The 19276-nt window shown below is 46.7% G+C and overlaps 1 protein-coding gene across 2 annotated transcripts in view; it reads left to right on the forward strand.

The window, feature by feature from the left end:
• Positions 1–4149: 4149 nt before the first annotated feature.
• AHNAK2 (AHNAK nucleoprotein 2) overlaps positions 4150–19276 on the forward strand; it is a 79498-nt gene continuing 64371 nt past the window's right edge. The window contains exon 1 of one of the 2 annotated variants that reach the window (XM_044436655.1): positions 4150–4448. The gene's annotated coding sequence lies outside the window, so the exon portion shown is untranslated. Of the gene's footprint in view, positions 4449–5429; positions 5642–19276 lie in introns of those variants that run through there. The other variant, XM_044436656.1, reaches the window with a different exon arrangement.

Raw genomic sequence — 19276 nt, forward strand, 5'->3', positions numbered from 1 at the left:
TCTGCTCTGCTGTAATATGTTGGCAAATCACATCCAGTCCTGTGTTTTTACTTTGCATGGGGTGGTAATTTCTCACTTTCAGGCTGCACTTTGGGTGGGACAAAAGCTGAACCCACTGTGGTTCCTGTGAGATGATATCCCTGAAGTTTGTTTGCTTCTGGCACTTTGACAAAGATGTTAATCTGCCGTTTTCCCTCCCCTTCCCCAAAGGGAAAATCACTAGAGGAGGGCTTGAACTAAACTTGAACAAACCAGTTTCTGCCAATGCTCAGCAACATTTCTTACTTATTAGTATCTTGCATTGCATCGCCAACACACCCTGACCTGAAGTTGCAATAATATTCAGAGTGAATGCAAAAGCCTGACTTCTTGTTCCCTGATGTTAACTGGACATGAATATTCCAATATATATGGCTCAAGGCCTTCAACTGTTGGCCTTACAGTAGATAGCAAGCTCAGATGGCTTGAAAATGGGGATTAGGCAAATTCATGAAGGCTAAAGTCACTTGTGGCTACTGGTCATGAGATGCTTGTAGTGATGATATGCTGACAACACATTCCTCTGAATTAGGGAAAAGGGAAAGATTTGTTTAGTTTGCATTTTAATACAGACTTACCAGATCTATGCTCCCCAAACCAATCCACCAGCTGAAATGCATTTGTACATCAGTGGTTGTACTTTTCTGACTTTTGTAATGAATTTCTCAAAAAATGCATGTGCATGTGGACTGTGTGCATATGGAGGGAAACTATGCACATGAATTCATATGTTTAGCTCCTGTATAGACTGAAGTGTCTGATCCTGCCTAATCTTAAAAGCTAAGCAGGATTGGGCCTGGTTGAAATCTGGATGGGTGACTTACTATGTTGTAAACCACCCAGAGAGATGATGATGGTGGTGATGATGATGAATTTATGGCAAGAATGCACAAAAATGTTATATTTTGGGGCAATGCTTTGCAAAACTGGATACAAAATTATACAAAACTTTGTGCAGATTAAAATTAAAAATAAAATTTATGAAAAGTGAGGATCTGAGCCTGGGTGAAATGGACAGAATTGTCTGTTCCTCCCAGCTGACAGGGGAGAACTGGGAAAGAAGGCTTGCCCTCGGGTCCTTTTGAGATCCCCATTTCCTCTATAGGAAATGTAGGACCAAAAGGACCTTTGGACTGATGCAGCAAGGCTGCCATGGTGTTCCAAGGAGAACCGCTTCCTTCATGGCCAGAACAATCCAAGCAGTGCTGAAACTGGGAAAGGAACGGCCTGCTTCTTGTGCTCATCTCCCTGCCCAGAAAATGAATGCTGGGTTGAAAAGGCCATATTATATGAAACATCTAATGCACACAAATGAAAATCACTCTGTGCCAGCAATGGGTGACATACTGAGAGGTCCCCAGCCCCAAGTACCCATCTTCCAAGGTTCCATTTGGATGCCAGGAAGTACTTCCTGACAGTTAGGACCCCCAGGGTATGGAATGGCTTCCACGGGAGGTCGTTGACGCCCCATCGGTGAGGGTGTTCAAGGATCGGCTGGACATGCATATGGTGGGCGTGTCAAGAATGGAGCTGGCTGGAGCCGGGGGTCAGGCTAGATGGCCCGGGAGGCCCCTTCTGACTCGCACTGTTTCTGTGTGTCTATGTTTTACCCTGATGTCACCCTCCACAATGCCTACTTGACCGTTCTCTGCACAGGATGGTAAGCTGCAAGCCAAAAGACTTGGCTAGCACCGGCAGTAGCCATTTGGCCAGGAAGCAGCTGAATTCCACGCTAGTTCCTCCAACTGGAGGAGTGGAAAGAGTGACACTGGCTCAGCCTTCGTCCGAAGGGGTGCTGCAGATGGAGAGGGTGCGGATGAATCCTGAGCCATCTACAGCCTCCCTTGCCTCTCCTAACCTTGCTCCCTATGGAGAGAAGGGCTTCAGGGTGTAGATGGGGCTGGGGGGACAGGAGAGAGGTCTTGCACAGAGGCCAGATGGGACAGCCTGGTAGGCCAAAGCAGGCCCAGGGCTGGAAGTCCTCTATTCCTGCTAATGCCTTCTTAGCCTCGGTTGCTGAGTGCTGTTCAGACCCAAACAGTGCATTCTTATGGCCGTTCTCGAAAGTATTCAGGCATGAATTTTTATGACCCACTAAGGGGAGGGAGTTCCTTATTGCAGGCAGACCACCAAGAACACCACTTGCTCTTGCTCTTTGCTAGATGCATGACCATAAAGCACAGACTTTATAAAGGAGACAAGTCAGTCTCTAAGGCACAGATTATGGATGAAAGAAATTGGGTTGGTACGCTATAAATTTGCTTACTCTTGTTTTCACCTTGGCCAGTGTTCATCATGACATCTTATAATGCTGGATTCCATTTGCTGTTTGTGTGCTGCAGGGAAAAACACTTAATTTTCCTTCCCAGCCCTTTTCATTATCCACTGGCAACATCGAGGATGTGTCGGTCTGTCATTAGTTGTAATGGCTATGTGGAAACGCCAGGTTCAGAAGCAGCATTCCTCTGAGGACTAGTTGCTGGCAAAACAGAGAGAAAACAGGACTCTTTTACCTTGTTGGGTGGAGGAGACATCTAGGTGGACTTTGATGAGACTCTTCTTATATTTCATTCTTCTTTTCTGGCCCTTTCCATCTTTAGCCTTGAAAGACCATATGCTAGGTTGTCTCTGTTCTGAGTCAATTTGCACAATGCCATCATTTCATTTCTTTCATTTCCATACTGCTGCACAGCTGAAGCTCTGGGCAGTGTACAATAATGCATTTCCCATGTCTACTCAGAATCGGTCCCATGGAATTTGTTTATTTATTTACTTATTTAAAGTTTTTATATGCCGTCCCATACCAGAATCTCTGGACAGCTTACAAAAAAACAAAAACATACCAACAAAATGTTCAGTAGGACATCCTCTCAGGCAAGTGTACATAGGGAACATGGCTCATTAAGTTCTACTAGATCCTGGAGAAGAGGAGACTCCGAGGGGATCTATTGGCGACATACAGGTACGCCAGGGGTGTCACACAGAGGAGGGTGGAGACCTGTTCTCCCCTGCAGAGGAGGCAGGATGCGCTCCAACAGAGCCAAGCTCAGGGAGCCAAGGTTCCATTTAGAAGCCAGGAAGCACTTCCTGACAGTTGGGACCCCGAGGGTGTGGAATGGGCTTCCACAAGAGGTCGCTGAGGCCCCATCGGTGCGGGTGTTCAAGGATAGGCTGGACATGCACATGGTGGGCATGTTGTGAGCGGAGCCGGCTGGAGCCGGGGGTCAGACTAGATGGCCTGGGAGACCCTTCTGACTCACTCTGTTTCTATGTTTCTATCCTGTTGGCAACAACATACTGAGCAATGCCCTAAGCAATCCTAAACATGTCTACTCAGAAGTCAGTCCCATTGAATTCAATGGGGCTTAGTCCTGGGAATCAATAGATAGGACTGCAGCCTAAGCGACACCGAATTGGATCAGGGCTAGGACGTTTTTCCGTATCGTTGCAGGTCCAACCAAGAGCTGGTGGGGCTTCTATTACGCATATCCATCACCAGGCTAGCTCCCAGTTTCGGAGGCTCTTCAGCAAGGGACTCCACACCACATGTGCGTGAGCCTTGCCAGGCTCCAGGCAATGCAACAATGACTCATGCACACAACCACAAGCGCAAGTGGCTGCAACAGGCTGGTATGCCGACCTGGCAAGAGAGCACCTGGCAAACTCTGAGGAGGCAGCAAGCAAGCTCAGGTCCCCGTTCGTGCTAAAACTGGAAGTGCTGGATCAGATTTGAAACGGGCTGTTCTGGTTATGCGTGTTCGGGTGGGGAGAAACACTGGGGGTCCCGCACGTGTGTGCGGTCTCCGCTCTGTATGTATATAGTGAGTAGAATGACTCATTGCCCCGAGGCAAGATTGGAAAAGAATCTCCGGAAGAGAGAAGTTTGTTTGGCACTGCATTCCTGATGCAGCTACAGGGAAACTTCTGCGCGCGCTCTCTCTCTCTCTCTCTCCCTCTCCCTCTCCCTCTCTCTCTCTCTGTCTCCCCACCCCTGTATGCACATTGGTGCTTGCAAGGTAGTCTTAGAGACACAGTCAGTATTGAAAGCCACCCGCCCCATTCCTCCGTGTCGGAGGGGGTGAGTCAAAAGTCATGTAGTACTTTCTCCCGTGCCTGAATGAAGCAGTCCAGCTGTTCCCTTCCTGCAGGAGGAGATTGAGTTTCACGCGCCGCGTGAGCTGCAACTTCGCGACTCCGCTCGGAGCGTGGCCGGGGGCCACGCAGTCCTCTGCCCGCGCGGATGGGCGGAAAGCCCCTCCAAGGCTGACCCGGGCAGGCGCTCCGCTTTCCCTGCCCAGCTTGGCACGGCCAGTCGCAGAGGCTGGAGGGAGAAAAGCCGTGGGATTGGCATGCGTGGTCCTTTTTCACTCCAGAGCAACTTTTGGGATCTTGTGTTGGCCTGTTCGTTGGTAAGTCTCTCTTCCCCTCCGCTTATTTTGCTTCCACCAGACTGCAGATCAAAGTGAGCAATTCTGGTTTGGGGATCGTAGTGGTGTGTGCTTTTGCACGGTGCTAAAGAGATCGCATGTAGATTGGAAGGATTGCACTCGGGGATAGCAGTTATGTGATAAGTAACACAAATGTCTTATCTTGTTGTGTCATACCCTCCCTTATGGCGTGTTGTGTTGCAGAAATGACACACCTGGGGGTGTGGGTTTTTGAGTCACTTAGAGGTTAGGCTTTTTTAATAAAAAAAAAAAGGAATTCTAGCACAAGATAACAGGAGATTGATGGACAGTTTGTTTTATGAGTTCTGGGAGAATAGACAGGCCTTAAAGGTGAAGGGAATTTATACCTTTCAGGCACATTTCGACCTCTGTTGTTCTTCTCTCCAATTGCTTTCTCTTTGGATTTAAGAGTTTGCAATCAGATTGTTTTCATCAGCCTTTCTACACCGGATGGCCTAAAAATAAGTTTGGATTCCGTCCTCTATCATCCCCATCCATGCTGCCTGGAGGTGATGGGAGTTAGGGCCCAGCACATCTGGAATGCACTGTATTGGGGGTGGCTGCTACACTTCTTGACTCAGAAATAAGTCCCACGAAAATCAGTGGGCAAATGTCCATTGAGCTGCAGCCTCAGGAAGCTTAATTGGTTTTGTATGATCATGCGAAAGTTCCACGTGCCGCTTTCTTACTGCGGCAGCCTTGTGTACAGAAGCTGAGCTGCAAGACATTCCCAGTGGAGGTGCCGGGGGATCTCACCTCCCTGTGCACTCTAGGGGGCTTGGGGGGCACCGTCTCTCAGCCTCATCTTGCTACGCACTCCGTTTCCAGCATTGTGTCACAAGGCGGTGTGCCCAAGAAGCCGCGTGTCTCATTTCATGGAGCGTAGAAGGACACACCCATAAGTGTTATTGGAAATAAAAGGGGGCAGATGTGCTTTGCAGTGGCTCATGTGGGAGGGCTGTGAAGGGTGGTCCGCAAGTTTCATCCCTGTCGCACCAGCAGTATCCACAGTCTGCACTCCTTTGTCTCATGCAGAGGTGTACTGTCCATCCAGCCCTCGGTGTGCTGAAGGCAAAGCTGCGCTTCTCTTCTGAAGCAGAACTTCTGGGTGTGGGAAGCTGCACGGTGTCTCCATCTGCAGAGCGCATGAGAAGGTGCCTTTATTCCATTTGTCCACACCAACTCTGTGGCACCTAAGTTGGTCAGCAGTGCCTCGCCAAGCTTTTGGACAGGTGTTTCCCAGTCTTACCTGGAGCTGCCAGGGTTTAACTCAGGGCCTTTTGCATGTTATGCTGTTCACGGTTCAGCAGTGTTTCCCTCCCCATTGGGAAACACTGAATCCCTAAATGTGCTTCACGATAGCCAAGACCCCCATGCGTCCGTGCACATGTACTCAACCCGATTAACTGGCAGAAGAGACTGCTTCCATGGCTTACAGAGTTTGCAAAGATCAAGCTGGTTTGCGTCCGTTCTTTGCACACGCCATCAACTTCAGAACAACACTTTTCTTGATCACCTTTTCTAAACAGCAAGGCATGCATATGTCGGTTGTCTTCATAGTTAAATACAGTAATAATTGAGTCTCCTTGCAGGCTTTCAGACATACTTTCAAAGGAAACATATCCAACTGTGAAATAGTTCGGTACTACGTGAAAATTCACATCCTACAGGTGATCTAGTCCAAGTTAAGATTTTCTGCAGCTTGATCTGAGGCATGTTGACTAATAAGTAAAAAGTCTCATTCAGCTCAATTAGACTTTTTGATGTATTGTGGATGGATAAATGAAGGGGCAGCTCACTGAATTTTTCCAGGATAATGAGAATGTCTACAATAAGTGCTCACCATTAGCCGTGACTGTAGCGCATCTTTCTTCTTCTTTCCTAAAGCATTTTGTTGCTTTCATTGCCACTGTTCTGGTGATGATTTTGAGCTGAACTTCTCATGGCAAGGCACCTGAGGTGGCTCCATGTCTTCTTTCTATTAGGTAGCTCTCAGTCACTTTGTAGCCTCCCAGGCTGCCCGCTTGGAGATGTAGAGAAAAGACACCAGGGGAGGAGGAGTTACTTCATGACATCTTGTCTTCCCTGGGTTTTCACTGATACGTGGGGAGTCAGGGTGGCTGCAGGATGCTGGAATGATGATTGTAGTATGAAAGGACACCTCTTTGTAAGAGTAAGATAAGCAGGCAAACCACAAGCCCCAGCCTTGAGCATTTCTCTTACATGTCCTTCTCCTTCGAGCATTTTTTCAAAAGCAATGTCTTTCCCATTGTATTGAATGGCAATGGAAGAAATTGTCAGCATTGGACTAATTGTAACCTGATCGATATGCAGAACATATTAATATTAAAGGGGTAAAAGGCAGGTTTGGTATCGTATTAGGGCAACATTGGCTAATGGCTAAAGGGACGGGATTAAATGCTAATAAATAAATAAATATTCCAGTTGGGAGAGCCCCTACCTGGTTTTTAGATGAACTGGTCACAGTGTTGTGATACCAACTCTTCATCAACCAGTAAGTAACCGTTGGATGTGATATGAATTTAAAACTATAAAGACAGATCTATTCTTTATTTATTCTCACCTTTTAAAACATTTTCAAGGAATTTTAAGTGCCCCCCATTCATTCCCCAAGATCCTTTTCCCACAGACAGCTCCAATAGCAGGACAAAGGCCAAAATGGTATTTTAAATGGCCTTTGTCATTATAGATATATGGCAATCCATACTCCTCCCATACTCATGATCAGGTTCAAAAATAAATCACATCATCTGAGTTCTTGGGAGAGCATGAATAAAGGACTGGACTGTTGGAAACTGCCCTGAGATCTTCAGCTATGGATAATATAGCAGTGAAATAAATAATAATTAATAATGGAAAGAATGTTGGTTGTATAGTAATATTACAGAGAGCCAGTGTGGTGTAGTGATTAAGAGCACAGGACTGGGACTCAGGCAATCTAGGTTCTAGTCCCCGCTCAGCCATGGAGCCAGCTGGGTGACTCTGGGCCAATCTCAACCCAACCTACCTCACAGGGTTGTTGTTGCAAAGCTAAGACTGAGAGCAGAAGGTGGGGGATGATGTAAGCTGCTCTGAGTTCTTTGTAAGAAAAAAGGCAGAATAGAAATTCAATTAATTAATTAATTAATTAATTAATTAGGTATTTCACGCCATGCACTGTGAATTACAGCGGCCATATCCCCCACTTAGGCATGGGTGGATAGCTTGAAGTTTCTGAATATACAGGGCCTTCTGCCACATTCAGATTCACCAATGAGAATTCTGGAGTCTGCCATTTTTGGTGTCCTGCACTGAGCAATAGCCTCTAGGCCCCATTCAGCTCTTCTGTGATTCTGCGATACTGTAACTCGGGGGGCTAAGCAGTTCATGGTCCTCCATGGGCCATGGAGGACCCCAACTTTCCTCACATTGTTTATACCAGCTTGGGCCAATTGGGGGCCTTGGCCAAGACATCGGGAGGGCCATGCCTTGTTCACCCCAATGTAGCTACATCTCCACCTGAGAGTAGAATTTACTAGCCAAAGAGGTGGGTTCTGCTTCACTGAAGGGGCTCCTTGCACTCAGTGGAGGGGTAGGCTAGATGATCTCTGAGGTCCCTGCCAACCCTGCAGCTCTATTTTTCATTCTTGTCCTCTCTTAGAAGCAATTATTCGTCAGCTACTTTTCCTTCTCCCCTAATCCATGGGTTGTTGAAGTAGGTAAAGAGACAAGTGCTGTTCCTTGCACTCCACCACATATATTATTTAGGATTGTTCATTTCAGGAATGATAGCAATTGTTACAATGATGACTTCAGGAACTGAGTTCTGGCAGCTTTCTTTCTGTCTTTCTTTCTTTCTCTTTTACTAATCGGGACTACATATCTACCAAATCTCTGTTTCTGTTCTACTGCAAAATACCTTCAGGGGCAATCCTGTAAATGTTTAGACAGCAAAACTCCCCAGCACCCCACTCCTCTGCAAGGCAGGTTGGCCGGGAATGCTGGCATCTGCAGGACTCTCTTCTGTCTCTTCATGCTTGGATATGCACCCTTAGAGAGTGATCCTATGGCCTCTGTACCCCTAGAACTGCACCCTTGACTATCTGGATGAGCAAGTGAGCCACCGGTCTTTGCAGGAGGGGCCAGATCCAGATTTGGGCATGTGCCTCTGGGTGGCGAAAGTGGGTATCCCTGGTGCCTCCTTCCAAAGGCAGCCCCCCAGTCACCCCCCCAAAATGCTACACGGGGGGGCTGTGGCGCAGGTCATCCCAAAACTGGAGCAGAGTCACCTTCCAGAAGCAAAGTCCTTCTGTTGAGAGAAAGCAGATCTTCCATCCTCTATGAAGTTGCATGTAGGTGGATTAGGGACTGTGACCTGTTTGGCTGGATCCCAGCACACAAGTCACAGGATGGGGAGCACCGCAGTGGCAACATTTTGGTTGCTACAGAAGCCCCCTCATGTGCTCTTGGACCAGAGGACTGGGAGCAGAAAACAAGTCCATGTCAAAAGAGAAAGGCCACATGATTAGCATTTAGCAATCAGGACTGTCAGCATCATGAAGTAAGCAGCCTTTGCAAGATTCCGGCGGCCGCTGATCAGGTGCAGAATGTGATTGTACTAAACTTTAGAGATGCCATTTCTTTTCGGTTCATCTGCTGGATGTGGGCTTGCTTTAATCAAGGGAAGCTGGTGATGCTTGGGTCTCCCAAGCCATTGCAGCTTTCACTTTGAACCCTCTAGGGGCTGTTTGTGGTGCTGAACGCCACCCCCAAAATAGGTTTGCCCCTATGGAGCTCCAAGACAGCTATCTGCATAAAAGCTGCAATGGATAAGGAACCCCATGGACTTCAGTGTCACCAACTGCCCTGGCATCTATCCATGTGAATTTTAAAGAGGCACTGGAATTCCCTCATTCCTTTAGTGCCACACCTTCTAGAGGAATTTGAGATCATGGCGTATGTGTCACAGGGTTCCTGAGCAGAGCAGCCAGGCGGATGAATCCTCTATTGCTACAAAACCCTTTTCATGCAAGCCACATTGGGGGTCTTTTCCCCTGAAAGGCAGCTTTGAAACAAAGCAAGTCATAGGAGAGTCCTCACAGAGCCGCTGTTGTGGCACATCTGGCGCATGCCGCTCTTTCAAGGCTACATTCCTTTTCAGAAATCCTCTGTTCCAGCGGTGGCCAGAACCAAAGGCAATGGGGAGGGCCAAAGCACCCCAAATGCTGGTATATTTTAGACTGAAGCCCTTGCTGCCAATCATGAAGCCTGGGAAGAGGCATTTCCATCCTCTGGAATGCACACCTGAGAGAAGCTGTGAAAAAACTGGGGGGGAAACCAAACTGTTGGTAGCTGGGGGAGGTATAGAGCCAGAGGAAGGGGGCCTGGCCCTCTAGCAATCCCCACACAGCCGGATGGAGCCTCTCGGCTTGAGGTTCTGACCCTGTACTAAAGGATATTTTAGATAGACCCCCCTACCACCACCCATCTGACTCTCTGCTAAAGGGTATGATAGATTAGGTAGCTGGGTAGATATATCTACCATAGAAATGATCGATTAGGTAGATAGATAGGTGTGTTAGTGTTATTCCAAATTTTCGAGTTTATTGTAAGCTGCTCTTGTGGGTGGGATCTGCACTGGGCTCTTCCCATTCTTACAGGAGCTATTAATCCAATTTTCTGATTTAATTATGGGATAATGCAGGTTTAATTGCTGATACAGAGCGTAAACCTGCTTCCTTTGATGACTCTGCTTTTTACTGTTTTGGTATAGCAGTTTTGTACTCTTTGATTGGAGCCTTATATAAATCTTCTTTGGGGAAAGTGTGTTAAAGATGAGCTCAGACACTACTTAAAGGCAGTTCACTGCAGATGGCTGCTTGCCAGTCTATGATACGCTTGGATTTTGTGTGAAATGCATCACAGTTTTTGTGCTCTGGGAGGAGTACTGTACTGGCAAGCTTCTCTTTGTGGATACTTTTCTGGGCCCCGATGGTAGAGAATATTTTAAGTTACATTATTCATTGTTTTATGAGCTCAGTTTTTATTCTCAGCTCTGAGGTCAACATGCCTTTATTTCTGCACGTCCAAGCTTGAAAGTCCCACAAGCCAGTCAATAATGCAGTGAAATATATGCTGAGGCCGAGCATTTCGGGTAGGCCTGGACACTTTGTGTCCCCCAAGCCCAGCACAGGCCCCTAGCCAGGAATTGTGGGTTTATAATTCCTGAGCCAGTACGCAGTGGGCTGTGCAGAACCTAATTCAGTCTGAGGGCCAGATTTTGGGAGCCACATTCCAGTGCTGGGTGAGACTGAAAGCAGAAGGGCAGCACCAAAAATATCAGCCTGTTTTGAACCTCTTACTGCCCGTGACAGCCTTCGTACAGAGGCATTTCAGCTTTTTAGAATGCAGGGAGGGGACCCAAAGGCCAGGAAATCACCCAGTGATGGGTGGGTAAGGGAAAAGGGGTTTGAGGGAAATGCCACAGGGTCAGTGTGGTGTGAGAGCCAGTGTGGAGCAGTGGTTAACAGCGTGGGACTGGGACTCAGACAACCTGGGTTCGAGTCCCCGCTTGGCCATGGAGCCAACTGGGTGACTTTGGGCCAGTCACAGACTCTCAGCCCAACCTACCTCACAGGGTTGTTGTCGTGGGGATAAGATGGAGGAGGAGATGTAAGCTGCCTTGAGCCCTTTGTAGGAAAAAGGCAGGATATAAATCGAAAAATAAATAAATAAAATTTCTGCAAACTGGATCCAGAATCTATGCAAATTTCCCAAGCACGTAAAAAAGCACGAATTGCAGCCTGCGTTAAAAGTGAAAGAACGCAGCATTCTGGCTCAGCTCACCACTGAGCTGTGGTTCTTTCTGGTTTCTATACCCTTCATGCTCTGATTGTGCAGAGCAACTGTTGGAGTAAATACACAAACACACCCTCCTTCTCCAGGATCCTTGAAAAACTTGCATAAAGTCAATAGTTGTAGCTTTTTTAATTTTGGTTTTGTTTTTTTGGCATGGCTTGACTCTCAGGCTAATTGAGAGCAATCTGACTGATTTGAGTGGCCCTTTTCCATATTTGCTGTCCAATCTTCTAAAATGCAGCATGGAAGTCAGCGAGCTCTCTTCAGCTCTCCCTGCACACTCAAGATGAGGAAAGGCTGGGAAGCAGAAGATGCACAATGTGGCTTTTTTCTGCCAGGCAAATATTAACTCTGCTCAGCTGCTCCTACGGTTGAATGGGTATATTCTCCGCACCATTTAACTTCGGTGGCCTTTGCTAATGCCTTTATTGTCAGCATGAAGTGCAGACAGTGAGTGTACGCCTCACATCCGTATGACTTTCTCAAATGCCAGTTGACCTGCTCAGGTTGGATTCACTCGAGCAGACAAGCAGCATCTGCATGAAATCGGAACCCTCCTTCCAGCCACCTGAACCTAGGAAGCAGCTTAGCACTGAACCTCATTCCTGCTCTGCCTGGTCCAACGTGTGCTGTTCTGACCGGAAGCAGCTCAGGCCCTCTTGGACGGCTGGGTTCGCCAGCAGTGCTACTCATGATCCTTCTGGCACAAGGGCTTTTGCATCTTGTGGCCCTCTGGATGATTGCACCACCCATCATCCTTCACCATGAGTATGCTGGCTAAGGCTGATGGGAGCTGCAATGCAAGAACATACGGAGAGGCACAGGTTGTCCACTCGCGTTGTAGCTGAAGATACCTGGGACTTTCTGCATGAAAGGCATCCTGGAGGCGGGCCCCAGGGCCAAATCTATCACACCTGTCTCTCCAACATGCCCGTCCTGCCTTCCTTAGAGGGCCGCTCCCCCTTCTCTCGCAGACTGGCTGCCGGTTTCCTGGCTTTACACAGTTTTTCCCAATTGTAAACAATTGAATTGCTTCTCTCAAGGCTTAGTTAGTTAGTTGTTGTTGTTCAGTTGCACAGTTGTGCCCAATTCTTCGCAACCTCTTGGCCCACAGCATGCCAGGCCCTCCTGTCCTCTGCTTTCTGGAGTTCACCCAAATTCATGTTCGTTTCATCAGTGACAGTATTAACCATCTCATCCTCTGCCATCCCCTTCTCCTTTTGCCTTCAATCTTTCCCAGCATCAAGGCCTTTTCCAAAGAGTCCTTCCCTCTCATTAGTATCCCTCTCATTACTTACTGGCTGAAATATGACTTATTTGGAGCTGCTTTGGAGGGGGGTTATTTGGGATAATTGGGGCCCGCCTCTTTTCTCTTTTGCTTCTGGGCACTCCAGCCCTGGGCACCAATGCAATGCAGTTCCTAGGTGTTTCTCCAAAATTACTTGGGTTCTGGGGCTGAAAGAGGCTCTCCTTCGGCTTACTGCATGGCACCTATAGCCAAGCAGTCCAGTCTTTCAGTTCTAGTTTTCTGGCCACATAGCTAAACCATCAGCCTCACACCAAAATTATACTGGAATCATCCCTCCACAGCTAGTCCTAGCCAAACAATTAGGAGCTCTTTATATAAGGCCTCTTTTGCCAATGCTAAGCCAGTGCACAAATTACAGAAAGTGTGCATGAGTTTTAATCCCAAAATCCCAAGCCCACCCCAAATCCTCCCAGGTTTAGCTAAATCAAGCCTCCCCCAAAAAGAGCTGCTAACAGATAGTGGGGTGACTCCCTTGTAATTCAAGCAATAGATAACCCACCAAATTGCTGGGACCATTGTTTAATGGTTACTTGTTGCTTAATGGAAGAACTCTATTTGCTCCACAAAAATATTTACAGGAATTTATTTATTTATTAAAACATTTCTATGCCGCCCCATTCACCGAAGCCTCGGGGCGGCTCACAACATAAAATTAAAATACAAGAAATAACAATATAAAATAAGTCGCCCTGACCAGATAAAATAAGCAAATAATATTAACAATTAAAATGACGATTAAATAAAAAGGTCTTTGCCTGGCTCCGAAAAACAAATAACGATGGCGCCAGGCGGACCTCTCTGGGGAGCGCATTCCATAGATTGGGTGCCACTGCAGAGAAAGCCCTCCTCCGAGTACCTACCCTCCTAATTTCTTTCACGGAGGGTTCCAGGAGAAGGGCCTCTCCCGCAGATCTCAAGGGGCAGGCGGGCATATATGGATGTAAGCGCTCCTTCAGGTAACCAGGACCCAAGCCGTTTAGGGCTTTATAGGTCATCACCAACACCTTGAATTGGGCCCAGACTTCAATGGGAAGCCAGTGAAGCTGAAGGAGGACTGGAGTCATGTGAACATGATGCCCAGTCCCCGTCAGCAGCCTGACAGCTCTATTTTGAACCAATTGAAGTATCTGGGCCGTCTTTAAGGGTAGCCCCATGTAGAGCACGTGACAGAAGTCAAGGCGGGAGGTCACCAGCGCGTGTGTCACTGTCGCCAGGCAGTCGTACTCCAGGTAGGGGCGCAGCAATTTACAACATTTGCAACTCCTGAGCCAACGAGGAAGTCAAGTTAGAGCTGTATGCTGAGATCCACACTTTCCAAAGCCTGGTGAAGTGGGTTGGTAGGTGGGCAGCAGTGGGCAAAACGTACACCCAAAAATGCATGCATACAAAATGCAGAGACAGCGAACAGCGCAAGCTGGTTTAGATGGGTGGGAAAGTGCTTTCAACATCTGTATAACTGAAAAAAATCAAAGGGAAAGGTGGAAGAAGCTCGCAGGAAAAGCATGTGAAGTCGCATGAGGATTTGGAGGAAAAACAAAACCTCACAAACAGGTGGAAATAAGCTGAAGCTTGACGATCCAACTATCTCAGTGAAAATGAATGTTAACACGTAATCCTATGCACATTTAAAAGACACAAAAGGGCCTTTTTCTGTCTAAACTTAGAATTGTGTCATTACTGATCTGCCCATCCTTAGCTGGCACTCCATCCCACATGGATGCGCCTCAGGAAAATATGGGCAGTGTCGTGGAGCTGCAAAGCATCTGCACAGACGTCCCGGTTTTGTGCACAGCATGGCATTTTTGCGGCCACCATGGCCTGGAAAAGGGCCGTTGCAACTGGGCAGGTCACATGCAGAGTTTCCAGGTAGGGCTACTGGTGCACCACAATTTTGTTATATGGACATCTCTCATTTGCAAATACAGTTGTGAGTTTATACACTGCCAGGAGAGCTGTATGGAGCTCCTAGCTAGTGAGAAGCATCCCTGAGACTCTGTATAGTTCCTTTGCACCCTAAATAATACTAAATGGGTTATTACTGATGTTGTCACTATTATTTATTCCATTTCTACACTACCCAGTGCCCAGAGCTTTCTGAGATGAAGAACCCACGAGGGTTAGAGGGATGGTGTTCTTTTAAATCGGTCATGGGCACTTTCAGCAATATGTATTTTCTTAGGGGCCTCTGAGAGATAAAATCCATTGCAGTGTTTCAGAAGAGTGTCCCTTGCCATGTGATTGCCGATATTTCCTGTTTCTAGCAGCAGTGCATTTCCTGTTTCTAATATCAGCCAAATGCAGAGGTACACAAAAGCAACCCTGGCATGTGTGTGGAATCTTGGAAAGAAGGCCAAGGTTGGGACGTGCGCCATTCCCTCTAATACAGGAAAAAGGTGGTCTGTTTGTTATTTCAAAGGAACCTTTCCCATTATTCTAGAGCAGCTAGTTTTGGCCATTAAATCTGTGGAGATCATGCATGTCAACATCAACATTTCATGCTTCCTTAAAAGAGAACAATGGTGTTACCATTATGCACTGAGAATGGAGAGCAAGATCCTCCAAAGCTGCTGGATACCAGGTCAACTTGTTTCTCGTTCTGGCGGAACAGTGATCTCCAGGCTGGGTACCTGGCAGGTGGGGATCTACCGGTTCTTCTCTGGGAGATCTGCACCAGATTGGCTAGGATTTCTGACTCCCAGTTGGCTGCCAAAAGCACAAATTCAAACATTCTTCACTGCGCACACAACACACGCATCCCTTCCATTAGGGAGCTTCAGCTATGGGCGATAAAGAAATCATAGAATCATAGAGCAGTAGAGTTGGAAGGAGCCAGAAGGCCATCGGGTCCAGCCTCTGGCTGTCGCAGGACACCATCCCATTTAGATGACTGTCCAAACGCCTTTTGAGCATGTCCAGCGAGGGAGAACCCACAACTTCTCCAGGTAAAAGGTTCCACTATAGTACTGCTCTGACAGTCCGGAAGGTCTTCCTGATGTCTAGGCTAAAACTGGTTTCTTTTATCTTGAGTCCACTATTCCATGTCCTGCACTCTGGAATGAACGAGAAGAGACCTTGTCCTTTCTCTTCGTGGCAGCCATTCAGAGGGCTGTAGAGGGCTATGTATCTTATCTCCCCTCAGTCTTCTCTTCTTGAGAACATGTTGAACTTGCCCAGGTCTCTCAATCTTTCCTTATGGGGCTTTGCCTCCAGTCCCTGAATCATCTTTGTTGCGCTCTTCTGTACCCTTTATAGCTTTTCTGCATCTTCCTTAAATGTAGGTGCTCAGATTGCTCACAATACTCCACATGGGGACTGACTAGTGCTGAGCACTTCATGTGTTTTGAGAGTGATGCTTCTGTTAATGCAGCCCAAAATAGTGTTTGCCCTTTTCGCAGCTGCATCACATTGTTGGCTCATATTTAGCTTGCAATTCACGACAACCCCAAGATCCCCATCATGTGGCAGTGCATTTGATTTCTTGTTCCCAGCGGAGGATTTGGCATTTGCCCCTCGTAATGTAATGTAATAATAATAATAATAATAATAATAATAATAATAAAACAACAACAGCAACAGCATTATGTTGTTAAGAGAGAGTGTATACAGGGTGGTATAGTGGTTAGAATGTTGAACCAGAACTCAGAAGATCCAGATTCCAGTCCCAAGTTGGGCATGAAGCTCACTGTGTGTCTTTGACTCAGTCACTCATACTCAGCCTGTCCTACCTCACAGGGTTGTTGCTGTGAGGATCAATTGGAGAGGAGGAGGGCTGCGTAAGCCGCTCAGGTTACTTGCAAGAAGAAAAAGGCTGAGATGCAAATGTAGTAATAATAAATATATAAATCAGTGCAGGAGCTGAAAGGAGAGAGACGGTGCTGGGTTCATAGAGGAAGCATGCAATGGAAGCTCTGCGTGGGGCTACCCTTGAAGACGGTCCGGATACTTCAGTTGGTGCAGAACAGAGCTGCCAGGCTGCTGACGGGGACTGGGTGTTATGTTCACATGATTCCAGTCCTCCGTCAGCTCCACTGGCTCCCGATTGAAGTCCGGGCCCAATTCAAGGTGTTGGTTATGACCTATAAAGCCCTAAACTGCTTGGGACCTGGTTACCTGAAGAAGCGCTTGCATCCATATATGCCCTCCTGCCCCTTGAGGTCAGCAACAGAGGCCCTCCTCCGGGAGCCCTCTGTGAGGGATATTAGGAGGGTGAGTACTCGGAGGAGGGCTTTCTCTGTGGTGGCGCCCCATCTATGGAATGCGCTCCCCAGAGAGGTCCGCCTGGCGCCGTCGTTATTTGTTTTTCGGCACCAGGGGAAGACCTTTTTATTTAAAAGTTATTTTAATTGCTAAATTATTGTATTAATTAGGATTTTAAAATTTTTCGCCGAGAATGCACCGGGGGCTTTTAAATGTTGTTGTTGTTGTTGTTGTTGTTGCTTTTTTCTTCTTTCAATTGCTATATTATTATTATTTATGTATGTTTTATGTATTCTTTGTGAACCACCTCAAGGATTTGTTGCGATGGGGCGGCATAGAAATGTTTTAAATAAATAAATGGTGCTTGTTAAACATTAGAGCTGTGAGGTTATTTGCTAGAGAAAGTCTAGTAAGGCTGGAAGGAGTCATGGCTTCCTAAGTGTGAGAAAGACTAAGTAAAAGCAACAGAGAGAGGGGGAGAGACTTTTAAGTATGCTAATTCATTCTTCGAAAAAGCTATTGGGAACTGGGTGACTTTGGTATGTGAATTCAATTCTTCTCTAAAGAAAAGGCTTCCTTCAGAAATTGATTTGAATGCTAGCCAGTGTTTTCTTCAAGGTTTGCTGGCAGTGCACAAGAGGCTGTTTTGTGTGAATTCCCTTTGCAAAGCTTCCTTCTCTCCTGCCACACCTTTAAGCCACTGTTAATGCTGATTCAGCAGAATGCGCCAGATTTTGTATACCAGTCGATCAGGTTTCTTGCCAATCGTCCTCCTCATCTTCCTCTCTTGCCAGAAGTAAGGTTGTGAGGAGGGTGTGACCAGGCAATGGCCGTTGAAGAGGTGTGGAGAGGTCTGGGCCCCAGTTCGTGGAACCAAAATGCCATCCCTGAGACCAAAATGCCATCCCCGAGTGTGTGCGCACACACACACACACACACACACGGCTTACTTCTGCGCAGAGACTGCACTATTGCGCTCCAGCTTTCTCTTCCTCTCTCAGGATTGCTGCGAGTCTAAACAGGAGGGGAGAAATTTGTACCCTGCCTTGAACTTGTATGAGGAAGGGAGGATAAAAAGGTATTCAGCAAACAAATGATCTAATGCTTGTTCGTAAATAAGATGCTTTGGGAGGGTCCAATGAGCTCATGTTTAGTATAATCATTGTGTTATCTTGGTCAAAAACAAGAATCAAGCTCATTTAGGCATAATTTCTAGACATAATCAGTAAATGGACAAATACAGGAATATCCAAGCTGTTTTTGTTGAACTCTATATTTAACTGTCCCTAAGGACAGTGCTATACGTAAAATATATTCTTTGTAATAGAATCACTTAAATTTCATGTTAGTTTTCTTTTCTTCCTGTTTTTTATTTTGTTTTTGTTTTGATTTTTGGATCTCACAATAAAAGATAAAATTTAAAAATAGGGACCAAGTTCAACAATACTATTTTATATTTATTTATTTATTTTATTCCTTCCTTGCGTTTCTTTAAGGGCCATTTCCCAACCTGTCTGGAAAGTTCACAAAGAAAGAACCATAAAGTGAAATAATATATATATACATTTAAAATGGAATATAACTGAAGTAAGAACCAAGATAAAAGCCCCAAAATTGCAAAGATCTAGTAATGGCCAGTGCTGTGTGACTGGTCAGACTAGGACTTGGTTGAGCCGGATTCTAGTCTCCCACTCAGCCAAGGCGCTTGCTGGATGACTCAGGCCAACCTATCTCACAGGGTTGTTGGGAGGCTAAAATGGAGAAGGGGGCCCATATAAGCCACTTTGGGTTCCTTGCAGGTAAAAGAGGTGAGATAGAAACATTAAACATAAACAACACGTTGTTGTTGTTTTTTAAGTGAATGGATAAAACATCTGGGAAATTAAAGAGGTCTTTACCTGGGACTAAAAGCCAGTCCAGGTAAGATTCTAGTCCCTTAGAACTGGCAGACTCACAGTGTGACTGCAATTCCTATCAGCCCCTATGGCAAGGGATGATGGGAGAGGTAGTTCACCACAGTTAGGTCAAATGCTTTCAGCCCTGCAGTTGCAGGGGAACAACCCTTTGTATTCCATCCCGCCACACTCCCATTTCCTAGGAATCCTTTTCAGGGCAGCTTGTGCATCTCCTCTATGAGCTTCGTTTCCTTCTTCTGCACTCCACGGATTCTGTGTGCACATTCCTGTGGTTCTCAGGACTGCTGAATCACTAATCCAGATCTCCTTGTGGGTACCAATTGGGTCTGTCAAGGCAGTTCCAGTTCTGCGGGATGCCTAGATGACATTGCCTTTAGATTGGCCCTTCCTCTCTTGGCAGCCTCTGTCAGGCTTCTCCTCAGTGCCCTGAGCAGCAATGCTGTGGCTGCCATTTACGCTTCCCGCAGTGCCCTGCAGTGACAGTAAGCCCGGCCTTCCATTTAGCCTTG

This window comes from Varanus komodoensis, unplaced genomic scaffold (assembly GCF_004798865.1).
Source record: "Varanus komodoensis strain SLA01 unplaced genomic scaffold, ASM479886v1 scaffold3, whole genome shotgun sequence".
NCBI lineage: Eukaryota > Metazoa > Chordata > Lepidosauria > Squamata > Varanidae > Varanus > Varanus komodoensis.